The 19,296-nt window shown below is 43.0% G+C and overlaps 1 long non-coding RNA gene across 1 annotated transcript; it reads right to left on the reverse strand.

Moving 5' to 3' along the window:
• Positions 1-1,108: 1,108 nt before the first annotated feature.
• LOC140456809 (uncharacterized) lies at positions 1,109-4,723 on the reverse strand. The gene is made up of 3 exons (XR_011953145.1): positions 4,657-4,723; positions 3,923-4,029; positions 1,109-1,184 (listed from the first exon to the last, which is right to left on the reverse strand). It is a non-coding gene; the product is annotated as an uncharacterized lncRNA (long non-coding RNA).
• Between the last annotated feature and the right edge of the window lie 14,573 nt (positions 4,724-19,296).

Consider the following 19,296-nt stretch of genomic DNA (forward strand, 5'->3'; position numbering starts at 1 on the left):
AGACAGATGGGATTCTTAAGGGGTTTGGCAGGATAAATACAGAGGGGATGTGTCTGAGGGTAAATACTGAGAGGGGAGTCTGAAACCAGATTTTTAGTCACGGAATCAAGGGTTCTGTTTTGGATTCAAGTTTAAGGCGACACAGACGCGGGTACGGGGTTTTAGTAGCAATGGAGCTGGGGCGAGGTGGAGAAAAGCAACGTTTAAGAGATTGGAATTCCTGATGTTGTGATGGTGTGGATGTATGATCAAAAGGTCATTTTGAGGTCAGATATAACAGCAATATTGTGAAGAGTGTCATTCTCCCTCAGAGAGTTCCCAGTGGGAGGGAGGGGCTCAGCAGAAAGGTAAAGGTAAGGCAATAAGTTTAACCGTGACAATGTTTCATTGGAGGAAACAGCAGCTAATCGAGTAGTGGGAGCGTGGTAAGCAGTTTGATAACTGAGTAACAGTGGAGTAATGGAGAGGGATGATGGGGAGGGAGAGCTGGGCATCGTCAGTGTACATGTGAAACCGAACACAGTGTTTTTGGATGATATCACCTCCTGGCACTATGTACGTGAGATACAGGAGAGACCAAGGATAGATCGTTGAGGGACACCAAATGCAAGGAATTCAGAAAGGAAAGGGAGAGTGGAGACGGAGCAGGATTTTCCAACAGCGGTGAGGTCAAATATTAGTTTTTCACAGAATGGGAGAGAAGGACACAACCAGAAAAGACCAACAGACAGAACAAGGAACAATATCGATGAATTGGCGAAGGGGAGTGATGAGGCGGCAGTGGAGGAAAGAGAGTTGGAAAGTGAGTTTAACGAGATTAGGGTAAAGGGTCAAGGTGAGCTCTGATAAGGCTTGACAAGACACTGGAGAAAGATGGAGGTTTAGGACAAAAACCAGGAACACCACGTGAGGCAGTTGGGCTCAGTGGGCTAGTGGGAGGGAGAGAAACAGCAGATCGGATTACCTCAGTCTTAGTGACAGAGAAACTCCATGTGATCCTCACTCGTTGTTGGAGGGGAGGATGGAGGAGACAGGATGATGGGCAGTGTTTTACAAAGAAACAAAACCAGGGTTAGTGATATTTAAAATGAGTGAACAAACCTGATGTATTTAGGTTTTATCCAGAATATTTAAACAAACGACTGAAGTCCTGGTTCGAATCCCATCTTGGCAGATGGTGGAATCTGAATTCAAGAAAAAACAACGTATTAGGAATCTCCTGATCTCCATGAAACCATTGTCAATGGCGAAACAAATCCTGCCAACCTGAGAGCGGCCCAGCCAGCTACTCACTGTATTAATCACTGCAAAGTCTCAATCCAGGAATGAAACTGGATGGACCAGTTGGCAACTAACAAGGCACCAGAAATTACAACCACAGAATCAGCCCTCTCGAAGGTGCAACGTTCTCCTCACTAAGATATGGTTTTTGGTGCCAAAATGTGGAGAGCTGTCTCACAGACTAGTCAAGGAACAGCCTGACATAGTCATACTCACGGAATCATCCCATACAGACAATGACCAGACACCACCATCACCATCCCTAGATACCGGGAGTGTGGTGCTGGAAAAGCACAACAGGTCAGGCGCATTCCGAGGAGAAGGAGAATCGACGTTTCGAGCCTAAGCCCTTCATCAGCCTGACCTGTTGTGCTTTTCCAGCACCAGACTCTTGACTCTGATCTCCAGCATCTGCAGTCTTCACTTTCTCCTGAAATCTCTGGATATGTCCTGTCCCACCAGCAGGACAGATCAGGCAGAGTTGGTGGCACAGTGGTGTACAGACAGGGAGGATTTGCCCTCGGAGTACTCAGCATTGACTCCGGAGACCAGGAAGTCTCATGGCTTCTGTTGATTACCATGTCCCGGCCTCCCTTGGCTGATGAATCACTTCTGCTTCATGTTGAACAACATTTGGAGGAAGCACTGAGGCAATAAAATGGAGTCAAACTTACTCTGGGTACAGGATTTCAATGTCCACAATCGAGACTAGCTCTGCAACAGAATTACTGACTGAGCTGGCCAGGTCCGAAAGGATATAGCTGCTCAACTGAGTCTACAGCGGGTGTGAGGGAACCAACAAGAGTGTAAAACATACTTGATCTCATTGTTATAAATTGACCAGCGGCAGATGCATCTGGCCATGACAGTATCAGTACGAGCGACCATCACACATTCCTTTTGGAGTCACAAGTCTTGCCTTAAAGTTGAGAAAAACCTCCATTGCGTTGAGTGGCACTATCACTGTTCTAAATGGGACAGACTTTGAAGAGATGTAGGATCTCAAACTGGGTATCTATGAGGCACTGTGGGACATCAACAGCAGCATAACTGTTCTCCAGCACAATCTGTAATCTCATGGGTTTGTAAATCCTGCACTTCCCATCACAATGGACAGGAAAGGAGGGCATGCCATGAGCAGCACCAGGCAGACCTAAAAATGAAGTGCCAACCTGTTGAAGCTATCAAACAGGACTATTTGCACATCAAACAGCATCAGCAGCAAATGATAGAGCTAAGTGATCTTACATCCAATGGAACAGATCGGAGCTCTGCAGTTCTGCCACACCCAGTTGTGAACGGTGATGGATAATTAAACAACTCACTGGAGGAAGCATCACAGATATCCCCACCCTTACTGATGGAGGGGCCTCACTCATCCATGCACCAGATAAGGTGACAGCATTTGCTGCAATCTTCAGCCAGAAGTGCAAAGTGGGATGGTCCATCTTAGCCTTCTCCAGTGGTTTATAACATCACAGATGTGAGTTTTAAGCCAGTTTGATTCAGTTTGAATAACGTCAAGAAATGGTTCAGTAGTGCAAAGGCTACAGGCCCTGCAAATATTCTGGCAATAATACTGATGGCTTGTGCTCCAGAACCGGACACCCACCAAGCCAAGTACCACTCCAGCACTGGCACCTATCGACAATGTGGAACATTGCCCAGGGATGTTCAACGCAAAAACAGAGGGCAATCCAACCCAGCCAATTTCCATCTATCAGTCCACACTCGATCAGCAGTAAAGTGATGGAAGATGTCATCAACAGGGCTACCAAGCAGCAACTGCTCAGCAACAGTCAGCTGAGTGACACTCATTTTAGGCTCCACCAGGGCCACTCAGCTCCCGATTGTGTTACCGCCCTAATTCACAACCTGACAACTAACTGAATCCCAGAGGCGAGGTGAGGGTGACAGCCCAGTCCCACTCCAAGATCACTAATTCTAGCTGATTCCACCCTCATCTCAGCTCATTTATGAAATCTCTCATCCATCGTGTGTTATCTCCAGACTTCATTATCCAAACACACTCAGGGCCAGCTTCCCACATTCAACCTCCCTGTAATATCAAGAAAGTCTAAATCTCTGCTTGTTGATTCATCAAAAGGCTCCTAATTATAAACAACAGCATACAGCCATAGAGAGGTACTGCAAGGAAACAGACCCTTCGGTCCAACCCATTCATGCTGATCAGATACCCCAACCCAATCTAGTCTAACCTGGCCAATATCCCTCAATTTAAAATTCTCACACTTGATTTAATTCCTGACTATAATAATCCCTGCACCACACACACTTTGAGACCTCGACAACCTATTTTCTTTGAGACTCCCAACCATTTGTTAATTCATTACTTCACCTGTGTAGCTGTTTCTACAGTTGCTGAAGCAGCATGGTCTGAAATTCACAACCAAAACCTCTCAGGTCTGCTTTCCACCTTTAAGACATCCCTCAAAACCTGCTTTTTGGCAATGCTTTTGGTCACCTGACCTAATATCTCCATCTCTGGCCTTATGTCTAAAGTTCTCGAGCATTTTTGTGAAATTATAAGCATCATAATAAAAATACAAATTGTTGTTGATTTGGACATTATTTTCAAATCATCACTGTTGCTGAATGAACAATCTATAATGCCACTTACCCAACCACATTGTGGGAGCACCTTCACCACACAAACTGCAGCTGTACAAGAAAGTCAAACATCACCCTCTCCACAAGCAACAGGGCTTTGGCATTAATCACTGGTATCTGTGGAAGGAGAAACACAGTTGATGTTTCAGGGAGTGCAAAATGGATTAAAGGGAATGAAAATGGTGCAGAATTTGATAATCAAAAATGGAAGGAAAATACACTTGCTTGTTGGAAAAAAGAATTCTTGACTGTCAAAAATATTCAAGAAAAAAGTAATTTGATAATAGAGCAGTACATGGTCATGGGCTGGGCAGCAGTGAAAAACTCATTTACAAAGGGTCTATAAAAGTAATAATACAGTAGTAAACAGACCAAAAATACACCCATGGTTCGAGACTCGATATTGACAAAGTGGTTATGAGGGTGCCCAGAGCTGAATCAGAGCAGGATTGGCTGCTATGATCCCAACGACTCTGAACTAGAGAAAGGCTGCACATGCGCCTGGCTGCATCTTGCCCCCTAGAAAGATGGCGGCTCCTCACGTGTCCAGTGAATCGTTGTCCCGAATAAAGATGGCGGCGCTCACTCAGGTCTGCAGTCGCGCTGAGGCCATTCCCCATTTACTGCAAACACGGGACTGGGACGTTCAAATGTGTTTTACGACGAACACAATTTGTTTGTAAAACTTCTCCGCTCATAGCAACACAGTTTTTCTCCCGTTTCCCTGTTTATTTCTTTCCTTACCGTATCCTTTCTCTCCATAACTTCCCGAACATTCATTACAGCGACTCTGCGCTGCGCGTGAGGTTGATCACATGGTTTAGTTTAGCTCCGCCCTTTATTCACTTTGATTGGTTGGAGGACCAACATCACGCGAGGTCCTCCAGATCCGCCCACCGACCTTTCATTGGTCCGGAGCTGACATCAATCACCCGCGGGTCACTTTGTTGGCTAGAGAATGCGCAGTGCGTCCTGCTTTTGCTGATATGTTGGGTAATGTGATGGGAGAGTTTACTGAGGGTAAGAATTCCCTTTGTGTGAGCTCTGCAGTAGATTTCCTTTATTCATGGAGGGAATGGCCTTCCTACTCGTGACTGTATAGCTGTGATTGATGAATCAATACCATCTGAATCAGTACATAAACATCCCATTTTCACTGCTTTTCACAACATCTGAGATCTTTAGCACATTGTATCACACTCTTCTTTGCAAACAAAAAAACATGAAACGGAGGTTCAAGGAATCGGAATAGGAGTAGGGCACTCATTCCCTTCAGCTTGTTCCCCCATTCGATCAGATCATGGCTTGGCCAACCCAGACCTCAACACCTCTTTTATGCTTGATCCGCATAGCCCTCAACTGCTCAATATTTCAAAAGTATATCTGCCCTCTTTTAAAATAATTTGAGATAGAATCACAGATTCCCTACATTGTGGAAACAGGCCCTTCAGCCTAACAAGCCAGAACAACCCTCCGAAGAATAACCCAACCATTCCCCTCCCACATTTAACTTTCACAATTTTTTGGGCGAGAAAATTCTAGCCATTCACTGAGAAAAAAAATTCTTTACTTTTCCGAAAATGAATTTTCCCTTATGTAATGTCCCCTGGTTTGAGACTTCACTGGTGCTAAAAGATCTAGTCAACATCTACCATGTCCAGCTCCTCAGAATCTTGTTTCCATAAGATCACTCCTGCTTATCTATTCTTGATAGGTCAACCCTTTCGTCCTCAAAGCAGCTAACTGAATCTTTCTTGAATGGTCTCCGATGTTAGTTTATTCTTTATTAAATATGGGAGCTAACATTGTATACAGTATTCCAAGTGAGGACTCAGCAACAGCCAGTGTTGTTAACCAATCCTCAGTCCATACGAATACATTACGCTGATACCATGAGCTCCTAAATTGTGCAATTAACTTTTATGTAGCACCTTATCATTTACATTTTTAAAATCCAAATACAGAACATCATTGGATTGCCCTTTATCAGCCCTGCTTGTTATCTCCTCAATGAACTGTCATAAATTTGTCAAATATAGTTTCTCTTTCACAAAACCCAGTCTACCATGTTTTATGATAAGCTTTTCTAAATATCCTGCAAATTCTTTCTTTAATATTTGACTCTGTAGATTATTTCATTAAATTTGCTAAGTATGATTCCCCTCTCTTAAATCCATGCAGACTCTGTCCAATCCTGTCACTGTTCAGTAAGAAATTTGACTGTACTCCAATATAGTTAGTAAATGTATCTGTATTTATTTTTAAAACTGATTACTTATAAATGCTGGACCCATGCAATATCAATGAATTAATGACTCTGAATTGGGGTTATAATTTTTTTTTGTGAGTTCCTTTTCGGACTGTGTTATGCAGACAGCACCAAGTGATCACTCTTAATTGTGAGGAACTTTGAAAATAATATATTTTAAAAATGACATCCCTAAATGCTGCCTCATTAGTGTGCAAGGAGAATTTTGCATTCAATAGTTTGCAGATAAAATTGAACAGATTTTTGCTGCAATTTGGCCAGACTGCAGGTTACACCAAAGTGGCAACTGTGTTGTCAAATTCGTACTTGACACTGCCCGAGGCGATACTGATGGGACTTCACTTTGCCATTCTTGTTCACCAGCTTTATTTCCAGGTTTAATCGTATAATCATCTAGAGCTTGTAGTTTTAGACAACTTCTCTTTTAGGAACATATGTAAGTATCATACTGAAATGTTGCACTGAATGGTACCAAATCTGAAATTAGTCTCTCATCTGATAGTAACATGCTCTGACCCTTCTACATATGTATTGGCATAAGTCTATGCCAGTTATTTTTCTGAAGCCTGTGATTCCTGATGAAGGGCTTATGCCCGAAACATCAACTCTCCTGCTTCTCGGATGCTGCCTGACTTGCTGTGCTTTTCCAGCATGACACTTTTCGACTCTGAATTGGTTCCTATTGCACTTGGAGAAGATTAAACCAAGAATATTTTTTGTTGATCAAAGGAGAAAGTGATGACCATAGGAACCAATTCATGAAATTCAGATATCTCACATTTACCTTAACTGTGTGAAGTCTAAATTATTGTCAGTAATTGAAACTGTGCTGACAAACTTGTGCAGTATCAGTGCCTCAGTTGTAGAGTGTTCCCAGATATCGGGCAGCTGTAGAATTTTGTTTTGCACTCAGCTATATGTTGTTCTCACTTGTTTCTTTGTGAAAGATTACAAAATTAACTTGGATGAATGAACTTATGATTTCTTTAACCAATGTTAGGAGAATAAAATGTCAGTATTTCAAGTGCTGATAAAGTAAAATAAACTGATTATCAGTAGAAAGGGTTTAAGATGGATATGGAACAAATGCTCGCAAATGGGACTAGATTAATTTTGGATATCTGGTCAGCATGGCCAGGTTGGACTGAAGGGTCTGATTTTGTGTTGTATAACTATGATTTCATGCTCTCAGTTATTCAAGAAGTTAAATACTTCGAGGAGGAAAAGGAGAATTTATGCAGAGAATGCACCTGAAATGATGATTGAGGTATATCAAACTCATATTGTTGCATGACCTTTTCCTCTGGGTTCTTCAATGAACAAACTTGTTTTATTATCTGAATAACTATGTATCATCTGATTTGTTTTGCACAAAATATTTCGTTAGGATCTGGTGAACTATTAAGAAGTGTTCATGTTTAAAATTTAGGCAGCGTGATTGTTCAGCAAGAAAAGGTTGGCGTTTTACTCCCACTGAATCATTGCTCTATAAAAGGTAACAAGCTTTTTATCTGTTCTGGGCACTGAATATATGGAAGTCTATTCTGAAGGAAAAAAAATCCTCGTTTGTAATGTTCCCACATATGTGGAGTAATTGCTTCTGGTCATTCTTCAGGTTATAGAGGCTCAGAAAGAAATGAGTTGGCCAAAGTTAGGAACATCATTTGGATGGACTATGCTCATTGGGGAAACTTGCAGGATCTGTAGAAGAAACACGTGTTTCAGAGTGTATGCAATAAACCTGAACATTGTTATTTTTTTTCACAGAGCTTGGGACCCAACTGGAGCAGCAATGAAGCTTGTATTGTTTCTTAAATTTCCGAGCTTGCCAAATTATTGTCAGTAAATGCAGGTGACTTTATCAAAGCACATTTCACACTCCCCAGCGAGGAACTTGATCCCAATTCTGTCAGTCCATCCATTCCTATGGATAAAAATATTTTAAATGTGAGCACTCCATTTATCTATTTGAATCGAATACTTCAGTGGTTACGTCCTCTTGGATTCTTAATTTCAAATTACTCAATGTGATTTTTTTTGTCCCCCCTGAATTTGCCAAGCACTGGGCAGTTCTGGAATATTGTAAAACATTTACAATAGATGCATTGACACTATTGAAGGCAACCTGACAGATTTGAATACCATTCAGGTAGTCAACAACAATACATAAGTAACTTTATGAATTGCTTACTGTACACCAACAACGCAAGCCAAGTATTAGTGAAACCACAGTTGTCTCCTGTGGATTCCCAAATCTAAACAGTGCATTCCAGATATGTTCACTATCACCATCTGGGAGCAGTCTTCCGAAGTGCTCCCAGAATTTAGAAAGTGCATACACTGCCCCCCAAAGCTAAATCTTCTCTCACAGGCTTCACTCTTATTGTATGCAATGACATTTATTATCCAGTTCTTTAACGTGACAAATGAGTTTACAAACAATTTATAAAATAGTTTAAATCCTGAAGAAATGTGATGTCAGCCCTTTGTAGGAGTGAATGGAAAGTGTGATGTTTGCTTGACCTTTGGCTCTATGTATCAGACTGAACTAAACTTTTATTAAGATGTGGGATGTTTAAAAAACAAAGATTATGCTCTGAGATTTAAATGTTCAATCAGGTTTAATATAAATCAGTCCAAAAATTGAGTTTGACTTCAGCTCCTTTAAAGAGACATGCTCTTGGCCTTCAATTTTGTGACATGTGATTATTCTCTGGTAAAGGTGGCTGTGTGCAACACTGCAGGATTAGATTACTTACAGTGTGGAAACAGGCCCTTCGGCCCAACAAGTCCACACCGCCCCGCCGAAGCGCAACCCACCCATACCCCTATATCTACCCCTATGGGCAATTTAGCATGGCCAATTCACCTGACCTGCACATCTTTGGACTGTGGGAGGAAACCGGAGCACCCGGAGGAAACCCACGCAGACACGGGGAGAACGTGCAAACTCCAGACAGACAGTTGCCCGAGGTGGGAATTGAACCCGGGTCTCTGGCGCTGTGAGGCAGCAGTGCTAACCACTGTGCTACCATGCCTCCCTATTGTACTGAAGTGCCTGATTGGGTGGATGAGCTTTATTACTGGTGTAACTTGGCTAATTTTGAGATGGAATATTATTGTGAGTTAAATCTTGTTTTTAAACTGAGACGTGCTTGTGTAACTCAAGTGTGGACACCACGCTCATATTTACAATTAACCTTTCACTTATTTACAAAACAGATCGGAAAAATACTAAAGTTCACTATAGAAAGCACAGTGCTGGAGAACGGCAGGTCCAGCAGCATCTCTGAGGGGAATAAAACATTGGAAGCTCCAAGTCTCATGACCATTTGTCCGTTCAGACGAAGAGTCACTGAAATTGAAATGTAACATTGTGTTTCTCTTCACCGATGCCCTCAGAACTGCTGAGTTTCTCCAACACTTTGTTTCCGAGGTTCAGATCTCCAGCATCTGCAGTTTATTGTTTTGTTATCGATCCTATGATTTGACTTGGGGAGCGAGAGGCAGCAACTGTGATCAACGAGGATAAAACTCTCCAACCATGGAAAGCAAACACATAGTTCTTTATAATTTGCAAAACATGACTGTAAATAAGAAATGCAATTAAGCTAAGTGCAAGGCGGCATACCACTGGCCTTGTCTCAAACTTGCTATTCATCCTTGAGAACTAATCTGTCAGAATTGTGTTTGCTTGCTTCCTTTGAGATCACAGTCCACAAATGTCCCAGTTCCAATTCCTGGGCCGGGCCCGGTTACCACATTGCAGTGGGGTGGGCAGCTTTGTGTCAGCCTGAAGTTTTTGTTAATAACAACATTGCAGGTTGAAGTTGACGGTTATGACGAATATTGCATCATCAAACTTGGAGGAAATCCTTCCGAATGTATTGATTAACTGGACTGAGCCTGTTTACATGCAGCCCTGTTAGTAGTGCTGTAATATTCTCAGTTAATAATCACACAACACCAAGTTATAGTCCAACAGGTTTAATTGGAAGCACACTAGCTTTCGGAGCACTGCTACTTCATCAGGTGATTGTGGAGGGCACAATTCTAAGGCATAGAATTTATAGCAAAAATTTAGTGTGATGTAACTGAAATTATTCATTGAAAAATACCTTGATTGTCTGTTGAGTCTTTCATCTGTTCGAATACCATGATAGTTTGACTTCTTTCATGTGTAAATCACAAAACCTTTTTTTTAAAAGCTGCATTCCTGACAGTGGCCCACCAAATCACTCATTGTATTAATCACTGCACAGTCTCAACAGAGGAATAAAACTGGATGGACCACATTACATCTACCAATGCACTAGAAAATACAACAACACAATCTGCCCTCTTGACACTGCAACTTCTGTCTCACTGTGGGCCAAAACAGCAGCAGAACTGTACTCCAGCCCAATCTGAAATCTCATGGCCTGGTATATTCCCCACTCAACCATTAACATTAAGCCAGGGGAATCAACCCTAGTTCAGTAGAGAGTTCCGCAGGGCATGCCAGGAGCATACCAGGCATACCTAAAAATGTGGTGCCAACCGTGAAGCTACCCAACCTGCATGCCAAACAGCACAAGCAACACCAAATAGAACTTTGTGATCCAACAACCAATGGATCAGATCTGAGTTCTGCAGTTCTGCCACACCCAGTTGTGAACGGTGATGGACAATTATACAACTCACTGCAGGAAGCATCACAGATATCCCCATCCTTACTGTTGGAGGGATCTCACACATCCATGCAACAGACAACAGCATTTGCAGCAATCTTCAGTCAGCAGTGCCAAGTGGATGAGCCTTCTACATTGGTCCCTGACATCACAAACGTGAATCAACTTGGTTGAAAAATTATTTCAAATCAGATCAAGAAATGGAGAAGTAGTGTAAAGGCTGTCGGCCCTACCAACATTGTGGCAATAATACTGATGGCTGTGCTCCAGAAATTGCTGCCCACCAAGACAAGTCCAGCACTGGCACCTACTGACATTGTGGAACATTTCCCAGGGATGTTCAACACAAAAACGCAGGACAGAGCCAACCCAGCCAATTTCCCTCCATCATTTCACACTCGCTCAGCAGTGAAGTGATGGAAGGTCTCATCAACAGTGCTGTCACGCAGCTGCTCAGCAATAACCTTCTGTGACACCCAGTTTGGGTTCTGCCAGGGCCACTCTGTTCCTGATCTTGTTACAGACTTGATTCACATACTGACAAACAGCTGAATTCCAGAGGTGAGGTGAGGGTGATTGCCCAGTCCCACTCCAAGACCACTATTTCGACTTCAGTGATAGCACTGGACCTCACCACAGTCTCAGCTCATTTTTTGAAACACTCATTCATTCATTTTGTTGACTCTAGATTTCATTATCTAAACCCACTCCTAGCCAGCATCCCACAATCACCCTCTCTATAATATCCAGAATATTGAAAACTCAACCGCCCAAGTGCTCACTTGGACCAGAACTTGCTGATCCCTCAAAAGGCTCCCAATTATAAGCAACAACAATTTACTTTCACACACTTGATTTACTTTCACACACTTGACTTTAAGGCATTGGGCGGCACGGTGGCACAGTGGTTAGTACTGCTGCCTCTCACCACCAGAGACCCGGGTTCAATTCCCGCCTCAGGCGACTGACTGTGTGGAGTTTGCACATTCTCCCCGTGTCTGCGTGGGTTTCCTCCGGGTGCTCCGGTTTCCTCCCACAGTCCAAAAATGTGCAGGTTAGGTGAATTGGCCACACTAAATTGTCCGTAGTGTTAAAAGTAGGGGAATGGGTATGGGTGGGTGCGCTTCGGCGGGTCGGTGTGGACTTGTTGGGCCGAAGGGCCTGTTTCCACACTGTAGGTAATCTAATCTAATCTAATTCCTGGCTGTAATCATTCCTATCTTCCTGCACCACACACCCTTTCAGATTTCAATAACTCATTTTAGTTTAGACTCCCAATGATGTGTTTATTTTTGAGTTCAGCTGTGTGACTGTTTCTCTTGATTCCAAGGCAACACGGTCTGGAATTCCCACACTCTAAGATCTGCTTTCTTCCTTTAAGGCATTCCTGAAAAATTGCTTATTTGGCAATGGTTTTGGTCACTGGACATAATATTCTCCAGCTGTGGCCTTATGTCAAAAGTTCTCAATATTTTTGTGAAATTAAAAACATGTTGATTTGTACAGATATCGCTGAGTGAAGAACCTGTAATGTATCTTACCCAACCACGTTGGGGAGCGCTTTCACCATTCAAACTGCAGCTGTGCAAGGAAGTCAAACATCACCCTCTCCACAGGCAACAGGGCTTTGGCAATGATCACTGGTATCTGTGGAAGGAGAAATACACATAATGTTTCAGGGGGTGCAATATGAATTATAGGGAATGAAAATGGTGCAGAATTTGACTGTCAGAAATGGAAGAAAAATCCACTCACTATTGGAAAAAAGAATTCTTGACTGTCAAAAATATTGTGGAAAAAATAACCTGATAATGGAGCAGCATACGGTCAGGAGTCGGGCAGCAGTGGACAATCCATTTACAAAAAGGTCTGTGAACGTAGTAGTAAAATACTAAACATGGCAAAAATACACTCATGTGAGACTGAGAAAGCTAGATAACGAACAAGTGGACATCTAGGAGCCCAGAGGTGAATCAGAGCAGTGTTTACTTTTATGATCCCACAGTCAGAGATGTCTTGCACAAAAACAGTCTCTTCAGTCCAACCTATCTATGCAAACCAGATATTCTAAACTATTCCCATTCGCCAGCACTTGACCGACATCCCTCTGAACCCTTCCTATTCAAATGCCTTTGAAATGTTTCAATTTTGGTTGCCCTTTCGGCTCCTTTTGAATTTTTCGATATGCACCAAATGTTTGTAAAACCTCTCAGCCCATACCAACACCATTTCCCTCCCACTTCCTGCTGTTTATTTTTCCTTACCAACAGCTCTCCATCCACACGTCTCGCACATCCGCGCCCACCGTGAGGATGGTCACGTGGTATAGTCTAGTCCCGTCCCTCATTTACTCTGATTGGTCGGAGGACCAAATGCCCCGCCAGGTCCTCCAGTTGTGCCCCTACCACTGTCTTTCCATTGGTCTTCCGCTGACATCAACCACCAGGAGCCCCATTGTTGCCTGGAGCATGCGCACTGCTTCGTGGCTTTTGTTGCTGTTTATCAGTTACAAGAGTGAGACACAAAGTTAAAAATCACACAACCACCTGATGAAGAAGCTGCAAAGCGAGTGCTTCCAAATAAACCTGATGGACTATAACCTAGTGTTCTGTGAATTTTAATTTTGTCCATCCTAATCCAACACCAGCACCTGAAAGTCAAGAGTGCGGGAGGAATTCAATATATAACAACAAAAGAACTAGGAACAGGAGAAGGCCATCCTGCCTATGAGCTTATTCTGCCATTCATTAAGATCATGGCTGATCATTTCATGGACGCAGAACCATTTACCAACGTTCTCACCATATCTCTGAATTAATTAATTATTTCTTTTTTAAAAAAGTTATCTTAGCTTTAAAAACGTTGACTGAACTTGCATCAACTACTTCCCTGGGCAGTGAATTCCATCGAGGTCAAGAAGTTCCTTCCCAATTCAGTCCTAAATTTGCTGCCTCTAATCTTGAGGTGATGCCCTCTTGTCGTGGCTTCATCTGCCAGTGGAAACACTCTCTCTACTTCTACTTTATCCACTCCATTCATTATTTTATATGTTTCCCATTCTTCTGAATTCCAATCAATAGAATCCCAATCTACTCAGTCTCTGTTAAGCCAACCCCCTCAACTCTGGAATCAACCTAGTTAACCTCCTCTGCACCCCGTCTAGTGCCGGTACATCCTTGAGCAAGTAAGGAGACAAAAACTGCATGCAGTACTCCAGGTGTGGCCTCACCAGCACCCTATACAGCTGGAACATAACCTCTGCTTTTAAACACAATTCCTTCAGCAATGAAGGCCAAAATTCCATTTGCTTTCTGAATTGATTGTTGTACCTGGTGACCAACCTTCATGCAGAAGGATACTCAGGAGTCCCTACATAGCAAATGATGCAACTTTTTAAAACTCAAGTAATAATCTCTTTTTTAATGTTACTCCAACCAAACAGTAGGACTTTACATTTATGAACATTCTATTCCAAATGCCAGCCCATTGCCCACTCACTCAATGTGTCTCTGTTCCTCTGCAAAGTTTCACAGTCCTCCACTCACTTTGATCTGCTACTCATCTTAGTGTCATATACAAACTTTGACACCCTACATGTGGTCGCCAACTCCAAATCATCTGTATCAATTCTAAATAATCGCAGTCCCAACACTGATCCCTGAGGCACACTATTAATCACTGATTGCCAGCCAGAATAGTACTGATTTATCCCCACACTTTGCTTCCTGTTAGTCAACCAATCTTCTATCTATGCTAATACTCTACTCCTCAGGCCATGCACCTTTATATTATGCAACAGCCTCTTGCACAGCACCTTGTTGAAGGCCTTTTGGAAATCCAGGTACACTGCATCCACTGGGTCTCCGTTGTCTACCTTGCTCGAAATATCTTCATACAATTCCAAAAGATGTGTGAAGCATGACCTGCCCTGCATGAACCCATGCTCTGTCAGTCCATGGGACAATTTCTATCAAGATTCCCTGCTATTTCTTCCTTGATAATAGGCCTAAGGAAGTTTCCCACTACAGAGAATAAGCTAACTTGTATATAATTCCCCACCTTTTGTCCACCTCCTTTTTAAAAAAGTGGCGTCACTTTTGCTGCTTTCCAATCTGCTGGGACTGCCAGAGTCCAGTGAATTCTAGAAAATTACTGCCAGTGCATTTGCTATTTCTCCTGGCATCTCCTTTAGTACCCTGGGATGCATTCCATCAGGGTCTGAAGACTTTTCTGTCATTAGCTCAATTACCTCCAACAGTCCAACACTAGCTGTTCCGTAATAATGATCGTTTCCAAATCCTCACCTATCTTTGTCTCTTTGCTAATTATTGGCAAGATATTAGTGTCCTCCACTGTGATATCCCATAATTAAATGTTCCTTCTCATTTTCCAAAGGACCAACATTTACTTTAGTCACTCTTTTCTCATTTAATATAAAATTTTGCTGTCTGTCTTTATGGTCTGTGCTAGTTTATTTTTCTCATGTTCTATCTTACTTTTCTTTATAGCTCCTCTCTTGCTTTCTGTTGACCTTTAAAGTTTTCCCAGTTCTAGTTTCAGGCTGTTTTTGGCCACTTTGCATGCCTTCTCTTTCAATTTGATCATTTTCCTTAGATACCCATCGCAGTGTATGCCTTTTCTTAAAGTCCTTCCTTTTCACTGGAATATGCCATTGTTGAGCACTTTGTAAAGTGCCTTTGAAAATATTCCACTGCTCATCAACTGTCCCACCATAAAATCTTTGTTTCCAGTCTACTTTATCCAGGTTCTCCCTCATTCTATTATAGTTTCCTGTGTTGAAGCACAGGACCCAGGTATTAGATTTTATCTTCACACTCTCCATATGTATTCTAAGTTCAACCATACAGTGATCACTTCTTTCAAGAGGATCCCTAACTCTCAGGTCATTAATTATTCCTGTCCCATTGCACAGGGCCAGATGCTGGATAGATTGCTCCCTTGTCAGTTCCATTTCATACTGTTCAAGAAAACTATCATGGATACACTTAATAAACTCAAGGCTTCTCTGACTGAGCTGGTTCGATCAATCTACATGTAGATTAAAATCACCCAGGATAATAGCCATACCATTTTTACGGGCAATAGTTATTTCTTTGTTTATTGCCCATCCCAATGTGATGTTATTATTTGGCCTGCACACTACACCTATCAGTGACTTTCTTGTTAGAATTTTGAATGCATCATTCCTGTTTCTCCAAATGTACAGCAATAACAACAACTACTTGCATTGTATGGAATCTTTTACAATGGCAAATCTCCTAAGGTGCTTCATGGATGATCAAAATGTTGATTAAAGGGAATGATTTTAAAATATATCTTAAAGGAGGATAGAGAAGGTTAGGGAGGGTACCACTCATGGAGTGATGCAGGTGGGGTGGGTTGGAAAGGGAACGTGTAAAGTGGAAATGGAGGAGCACAGGCAGTGCATAAGGTCTTAAGGACAGAGGTGGTTCCAGACTGAGTCTGTCTGTCAGAGAGTATGGCTGCCTCATGGAGTTTGAAGCACTGCAATGGGTCCATGCATATCATGTTAGTCAAGGAGAGTATAACGGTGGCTGAGAGAACTTTTGGAGAGGACTAGTCTCCTGAGGTAGTGTGGGCTGAGGTTAGAAACAGAAGAGGAGAGGTCACACTGCTTGGAGTTTTTTTATAGGCCTCCGCAGAATTCCAGGGAGGTGGGAGAGAGGATTAGCAAAATTATTCTGGATAGGAGTGAAAGTAACAGGGTGGTCATTATGGGGGACTTTAACGTCCCCAAAATTGACTGGAAATGCTATAACTCTAATACGTCGGATGGATCAGTTTTATCCAATGTGTACAGGAGGGCTTCCTGATACAGTTTGTCGAAGGGCCGACAAGAGGGGAGGCCACATTGGATCTGGTCCTTGGTAACGAACCAGACTAGGTGTTTGATTTAGTAGTAGGTTAGTACTTTGGAGAGAGTGACCATAATTCAGTTAAGTTTAGTTAAGTGATGGAAAGGAATTAGTACATGCCACAGGTCAAGGGCAATTATAATGCTATTAGGCAAGAATGAGATGCACAGAATGGGGAAGCAAAATGCAGGGGATTCAGAAAATGGAAATGTGGAGCTGGTTTAGGGAACAGATATTGCGTGTCCTTGATGGGTATGTCCCTGTCAGGCAGGAGGAAGTGATAAGGTAAGGGAACCGTGGTTTACTGCGGAAACTGCATCTCTTGTTACGAAGAAGAAGGAGGCTTAGGTGTTGATGAGGCAAGATGGTTCAGATGAGGCGATGGAGAATTACAGATCAGCTAAGAAGGATTTAAAGAGAGAGTTAAGAAGAGCAAAGAGACGACACAAGCGGTATTTAATAAATAGAATAAAGGAGAACCTTAAAGCTTTCTATAGGTATGTGAGGAATAAAAAGATGATTAGGGTAGGATTAGGGCCAATCACAGACAGAATGGGAAGATGAATGTTGACCCTGTGGAGATCGGAGAGATGCTAAATGAACATTTCTCATTGGTTTTCACTCAGGAAAAGGAGAATATTCTGGAGGAGGAGAATGAGGTGTGAGATATTAGACTAGAAATTATCAAGGTTAGTTATGAACAGGTATTATCAATGCTGGAAGGCGTGAAAATAGACAAGTCCCCTGGGCTGGATGGGATTTATCCGAGGATTCTCTGGGATGCTAAGGAGAAGGTAGCATAGCCTTTGGCTTGGATATTTGAGTTGTCATTGTCTGCAGATTTGGTACCAGAGTACTGGAAGATTGCAAATGTTGTGCCCTTGTTCAAGAAGGGCAGTAGAGATGACCCAGGTAATTATTGACCAGTGAGCCTTACTTCTGTTGTAGGAAAGGTTTAGGAAAGGATTATGTGAGATAAGATTTATAATCATCTGGCAAACATCAATTTGATTTCAGATAGTCAACTTGGTTTTGTCAAGGGCAGGTCATGTCTCACAAACCTCATTGAGATTTTTGAGAAGGTCACCAAGCTTGTAGATGAGGGTAGGGCATTTGATGTGGTATACATGGACAAAAGTAAAGCCTTTGACAAGGTTCCACATGGTAGACTGTTGGAGAAAATGCAGAGGCATAGAATTGAGGGTAATTTAGCAGTTTGGATGAGAAACGTGCTTTCTGAAAGAAGGCAGCGAGTGGTGGTTGCGGGAAAATATTCAGCCTGGAGTCCAGTACTAGTCATGTGCCACCAGGATCTGTTTTGGGACCACTGCAGGTATAGGTGAATGGATTAGGAAATTTGCAGACGACACTAAAGTCAGTGTAGTAGTGGACAGTGTGGAAGAATGTTACAGGTTGCAATGGGGCTTGGATAAACTGCAGAATTGGGCTGAGAGGTGGCACATAGAGTTCAATGCAACTAAAAGTGAGGTGATGCACTTTGAGAAGAATAACAGGAAGGCTGAAGACTGGGTCAATGGAAAGATTCTTGGTAGTGTTGGTGTGCAGAGGGATCTTTGAGTCTATGTACATAGATCCCTGAAAGTTGCCACCCAGGATGATAGTGCTGTTAAGAAGGCAAACGGTGCATGAGGTTTCATTCGTGGAGGGATTGAGTTCCGAAGTTGAAATACCATACTGCAACTATACAAAACACTGGTGCAGCCACACATGGAATATTGTGTTCAGGTCTGGTGCCCATATTTCTGGTGCCCCCATTCCCCCCACTCCAGTTACAGGCTCCGCCCCCACTCTCAGCTCCACACCCACACCAGATCCCAGCTCCCAGCCCTGCTGAGTTTTCACCATCCCTCCAGACCTTCCCCTCACTGGGGACAAACGATCAGCCCTCAGCAAACGAGTCACTTTCATCCCCCTCTGTCCACACATCAATGAATTTAATACACACCGTGACGTCGAACAATTCTTCCATTGCCTCCGTCTCTGAACTTACTTTCACAGTCAGGACTCCTGCCCACCTTCCGAGGATCCCTTCGCCCATGTCCAACACACTGCATTCACCTGGACACCCTGCGCTGGCCTATTACCTGCCCTCAACCTCTTCATTTCCAACTGCCGCCGGGACATTAACCCCCTCAACCTGTCTACCCTCCCTCCCCCACTCCAACCTCTCACCCTCACAATGCGCAGCCTTCCAATCCTTCTGCTCCAATCCCACCCTCACCATTTCACCAGCAGATAAAGGGGGCGCAGTGGTAGTCTGGCGCACTAACCTTTACGCCGCTGAAGCCAAACGCCAACTCGAGGACACCTATTCTTCCTGCCCCCTCGACCATGACCCCACCCCCCCATCACCAAACCATCATCTCCCAGACCATACAGAACCTCATCACCTCAGGAGGTCTCCCACCCACAGCTTCCAATCACATAGTCCGGGAACCCCGCACTGCCCGGTTCTACCTCCTTCCTAAGGTCCACAAGCCTGACCACCCTGGCTGACCCATTGTCTCAGCATGCTCCTGCCCCACTG

Source organism: Chiloscyllium punctatum, chromosome 31, assembly GCF_047496795.1.
Source record: "Chiloscyllium punctatum isolate Juve2018m chromosome 31, sChiPun1.3, whole genome shotgun sequence".
NCBI classification, from domain to species: Eukaryota; Metazoa; Chordata; class Chondrichthyes; order Orectolobiformes; family Hemiscylliidae; genus Chiloscyllium; species Chiloscyllium punctatum.